Here is a 6,242-nt window from a genome sequence, read left to right on the forward strand (position 1 = left end):
TCATATTGAATTCGAATGGGCATCCCTAACTAAAAAGCTTTGCAACGTAACTACGTACGTATTATCCTCAAATTAAGGTCAACGAAATTATAAATGTGACGTTGATTTGGGGTTTGAAAATTGCAATTAGCCTTCCTCCCTATTTAATTTGTTCAATTTAATTGACTCGTTTCTTTAAAACCAACAATTTGATGTACATGCTAATGAAATTTCATATTTTACCAACTTCCTTGTGATATATATTACGTTCAACTACACCCACCGTCTCAATTTGTATTTTAACTTGTATATGTTTGATGAGAAAAACTTTACTATATGTTCTACAAGCATTATATATTTTAACTTTCTAAAACAGAAAACATTTTTAATGTTAATAAAATAGTTTGCTTAAAAAAATTACATGTCTATTCCCATATGTAAAATGAATTGATACTAATAGATTCCCTCAATTAACGAAATGATACTATTAGACTTAATTAATCATAAAAGTTATAATTTATTTAAGGCGATAACAATTCATTCCCTCAATCAACGAGGAGCACTCTAACAACCCTATGACATAATAAATATTTGGACATATGTAATGTGAATAACTTAATATTAAAAGAAGGCCATGAGGTTAAAACATTTTGATGACTAAATATTAAAATGACAATACGGATCACACACTCAACACATAAAAAATTTATTATTATTATTATTATTATTATTATTATTATTATTTAAAAAGGTGAAATATCCTAACAATTTAATTTCCTGGGTACATGTCTCAGTATGGTCCATCCATTATTGTTCCCATTTTTTGCTCTATAGTCTATACTTGGATTTAGTGGTCACATTTGTACAAATATTGCGTTTCAAAATACGAAATGCTATTAAAAGTCTTTTACTTTAAAAAATTTTAAAATCCACAATAATGGCTCATTTGACTAATTATAGATGTAAATTACGTACATGCACGGCATTTTGTACGTAGAGTACTTTGACGCCAAACAACTTTCATAAATGATGTTCTTCTTTTTTAATCATTTTATGTTATATTTTTCTTGGTACGTCTTTTGAAAATATATTATAGAGAAAAGTAAATTATCTAAAAAAAAATTATATACTTTTTAGAAGAATACTTTTGATTAGAGATATGGTCAGAATGACATTTAACAAATATTATCTTTTTGAATATTTTTACATTTAACTTTAATATATTTTAAATAAAAAATTGAAAAAAATAGTTTATTTTAAAATAAAAAAATATTTTTAAATTTTAAATTTTCTGGCCAAATTATTCATCAATTCAAAGTTTTTTTTTCACCATATTAGTTAATCTCTCTCCACATTTATTGAGAAACAATGAAAATGACAACTAATGTTTAATATTCTAAAATGATTTAACCAATTATTTTTAATATGCAGGACAATTAAAATGGACCAGAGATAGTATTATAGTAATTAACAACTGAAAATATTTACAAGATATATTAAAGAATTGAAATGGAGTGAATATGATGTAAATATGTTTTTATATTGTCACATTATGGAACCCAAAATTGATGCAAAATTTCTAGCTTTGAAAAGGACCATTTCTGGAACAAACCATTCAAAAGCCGTTAGTCTTGATCATAGTGTGCAGTTTTCACACTGTATAGTCATATGTTTGAAAATATGACATAGCAAAGTGAACGGAGTTGCCATATTTCTAAAGAAGCTTTTATTTGAAATTTTTGGTATATTGACCAATTGTTCCAGCAACAACATAATATAATTTTTCTACGTTTCAGAATATACATATTTATTTCATCAATAAAGTATTTGACCCGGCAATATATAGAATCAATTTTGTAGGAGCTAAAAGCTTTCATAGGGTAATATATTGTTTAGAAAAATTATGGAGGACAAAAAAAGTTAATTGAGGGCTAAGGCAAGTGGCGTACACAAGATTTTTTATAAGCAGTGTTACCTTTTAAAATTGAAAAAAAAAAGGCAGTATACTACAATACCTTTTCTAAAACATAAAAAAAGATGTTACTGTTTAATTAGTAATTTAGATAAGAGCTTAGCATTGGAGTATGATTAAGTTAATGAGTCGGTGGATTGAATAATCAGTATTTTTTCCGAATTATACAACTTTTGATGAGTTGAATTAACCAAATTTTGGAACTTTAATTTCCACTTTGTAATTAATCCAGTCCACCGGCTTATTGAAGAAAAAAGACTCAACAAATTGTCCATCCTTGTATAATTAGGTTTCAGTCAACTTTTGCTTTTAAAAAAATTCACATCAATTCTTAATTTTTCGGTTTATAAAATCTGTAATAAACTAATATAAAGCTGATTTATGATTAGTGATTATGATGGATTCTTTTTAATTTTCTCGATGCTTTATGATTTAAATCAATTATATATTTGTCTAATTCACATGGTTATTAATTGGACAGGAGCCACAAATAAAATAGTGTGGAGGCCTAATATTGAAATAGTAGGATGTAAATTGGCTTCTTAATTTGTCTCGTAGAATTCAGCATCGAGTATATGTCTGTGTTAAAGTAAGTGACTATCTCATATAAAAATTTAAGTTAGAGATAACATATTTTATTTACTTATTTATCATCTTCGTTCTTTTACATGTTTTGTAAATAGTAATGCGGATTTGATTCTTTTTTAATGAATCAAACATGTAAATTTATTTTTTTTTGATAATATGTAAGTCAAATTTCCTCCATCACCCACATTCTATTTAATTTATAACATGTTAAAATATATGACGACTATCTCATCTAAAAATTTAAATTGTCAGAAAAAATATATTTTATTGATGTACTATTTTGAATCTGTTGAATCCATATGAAAATGTAAAATATAAATTGTGGTAGAAGTTAGAACTAACCTAAGACTTTGGGAATAAGTGCACTCTCTATACAATGCTTGGGCTTGATCAGTTGGACCTATTGTTATTGGACTGAACAATAAAAGAAAATTATGATAAAATATAGGAATAAAACAAGAGCAACTTTCACATATAGCAAATAAAAATTTTATATTTGTATGCTATAGCAAAGTTTGCATAATTGCGCTCCATAGCAAACATAGAAACTGTATAATTCCCTATACATATACAGTTGAAGCAAAATGTATAAAACGAAGTGTATAAAACAAAAAAGAGAAAGACACTTGGGCAGAGAACTGTATAAAAACAAAGTGTATGAAATGAATTGTATTATTATAAGTGTATAGAACGATTATATACAATTTGAACTTGTATAAAATGAGAAAGAGAGAGAGAGACAAAAGAGACTTGACAAGGAATATACAATTGAATCGAATTGTATAAAACGAGAAAGACAGAAATTAGATACAATTTGAAAATTGTATAAAACGAGAAAGAGAGAAAGGCAAAAGAAACTAGGCAGAGGAGTATTTTTATTGTATAATTATAAGTGTATAGGACGAAAATATATGTACTTGCATGTGTATATACAATTAGAAACAATTTTTATACACTTCTGTTTGTATAAAAAGTGAGGAAGCGAGCGAGAGATTGGGGGAGAGTGGCGAGCGAGATATTTGGGAGAGAGGCGCTTGACAATTTTTTGCAAACGTTTGCTATGGAGCACAATTAAATCAAACCCTAGCTACTCCATTTATTTTAGGTTATTAGTTTGCTATTACGTACAATTTTCTTATAAAACAAATACACACAAAATATATATATTATGACAAAAACTAGGGATATGTATACCAAAAAAGAACTAATGTAATGCGTCGATTATTTAAAGAGTAAAAATATATATCTTCATACAACATGAAGTGATTGGTAAATGTAACTTTGGCGGAAGATAAAGTGGCCTTTAATATATACAGCAAAATTATGGGTCTTGGTACAACTGTGCAACACATGGAATATTAGGAAATGAGATATTTTACTTTTGTACTATTTGAGTAAAGAAAATAATCTTGTCAAATATCAAATATTCTATAGGTATAAAAATAAAAATGTCTTTGGAAAGACGAGATTAGCCAAATAAAAGAAATTGAAAAGGGGGCAAATGGGTGCATCCCTTTTGGTAATGGTGGGTTCTTTTTACACGGCTACATTGTTTGTTGATTCCAACCCCATTTCTTCGGATGTGTGCACAAGCTGTTGAGACAAAGAAAAGTTAGGGGGTTGTTGTTAATTGTTATTTGATATTGTGGGTCGGGTTTGGGTTTAGATTCGGGTTAGGTTAAAAAAATAATTGAACAATTCAAGTTGAAATTGGATTTATTTAAATTGATTTGAGAATTTTCGTTAAAATGAGCAATATATCTGATGAAATTAGTAATGATAGGTGCAAAACTAACTTCATATTAATGGTAAGGACATATTTAACCAATTATATAAATTTGAAGGATATTTTTAACCCTTTTCTCGTTATTTTATCATGTACTCTCTTTCCTCCCATTCACTTGGATCAATACTTGGCAACATGTAGCCAGGTAGCGTTCAAACTAATTTTTGAATATCTTTATATAAAATATTTATAAAAATTGAAGGAGGGTCCTCACTAACTTGTAAAAGTATTGGCTAATACAAATTGCTTTTAGGTGATCCATCTAATTATAGCATAATTAAGGTGAAAAGTTGGATTTGATTAAAAGTGTGGGCCGTGTGTTAACTGGCAACTGACAACTATCCAGACATAAGAATCATAATATGATCCCCATATTCATCACAACGACAAAACAGAATTATATGACTTACAAGTAAATCAAATACGAACAGAAATATTCGAATATGAGTTTATTCAACTTTTTGACATGTGAAGCATACTAATATAAGATTCATATTCATTATTTTACTATTCTCATTAAATTTACTGATTTACCAAGTATATTATAGATATTTATGTATAGTGAAATGCGAATTCATCAAACAAATTTTATATTTTGAGTTTATTTTATGAATATCCTAAAACATGTTATGTCTCGTTACTTCACCAACGAATAATCTCTTTTGATTAAAACAAAAATTGAATAGCTCTATATACATTTCAGAGGGAAAAAGGGAAACTTTTGATTCTGAACTCGAAAAACTTGGAGATGGAGGAGAGAAGAAGGTGAAAACTTTGGAAAATAAGCCCATAACATAGCACAATCTAAGGTTCTGTTTTTATTGATTTGGGTGAAAGGGCAAAATGATTCCAACAGTCCCATTTAGAAGGTCCACTATGACAAGGAAATAAAGTAAAGGATACTGAATTAATTGATTGAAGCACTTTCAACGTTTCTTTGCGGTTGATTGGTGCTAAGACAAGTCATTTTTTATTGTCAACATCAATGTGAACCATACAATACACTAGAAGGGGCAAAATAAATCATAATACATTTTTTTGCATTAAAAAGAATTATTACTACAATGGGATATACATCAATAAGAATATGAATATTATCAACACAAAATTATTTTTTATAGATAAATGTAGATAAAAATATTGATTCATTTTTATTACATCATATAATAATCCTTTCATTATAATCAAAGTATAATAAACAAACAACCAGACTTCATAACCTCAGCGTCAAATATTTAACTCATCATGATCATCGAGAAATTAACGGGCGTTACTGGAGAGTTACATTGGACACCACAAGGTTGCACCAAATTATGCTTATGGCCTATGGGATTAACAAAAGAATTCAAAGCCAAGAGTGTGTTTGGTATGAAGGAATACTGTTAAAGAATGACTAAAGTCCCACATCGGTGGTTAATGAGATGGGTGGCCTCCTTATACGGCTTGGGCAATCCTCCTCCCTTTGAGTTAGCTTTTGGGGTGGAGTGTTAAAGAATGACAAAAGTCTCACATCGGTGGTTAATGAGATGGGTGGCCTCCTTATAAGGCTTGGGCAATTCTCCTCCCTTTGAGCTAGCTTTTGGGGTGTGAGTTAGGCCTAAGACCTAATTTCAAAAATACATTTTCTGGAAACTGTTTTCCAATTTTCTCATGTTTAGTTGGGACAAAAGTTTTGTAAAATGTTTTTCCAAATCAACTCATTTTCCTCAAAATTAAACAAAATGACTTCCCTTCAAAAATTAAGGAAAACATTTTTCAAAACTCTCCTTCAATTTAAAATTAATTTTTTTTGAGAAAAACAACAATTTTTTTGAAAAAAAATCAATTTTAAAATTTTATTTTTTTTACCCGATCCCTGACCCCCACCCACCCACGACCGGCCAGCCCCTCCTCCCCAACCCCACCCTCTCACTAAAA

The sequence above is a fragment of the Solanum pennellii genome, chromosome 3, assembly GCF_001406875.1.
Source record: "Solanum pennellii chromosome 3, SPENNV200".
Classification (NCBI taxonomy): domain Eukaryota; kingdom Viridiplantae; phylum Streptophyta; class Magnoliopsida; order Solanales; family Solanaceae; genus Solanum; species Solanum pennellii.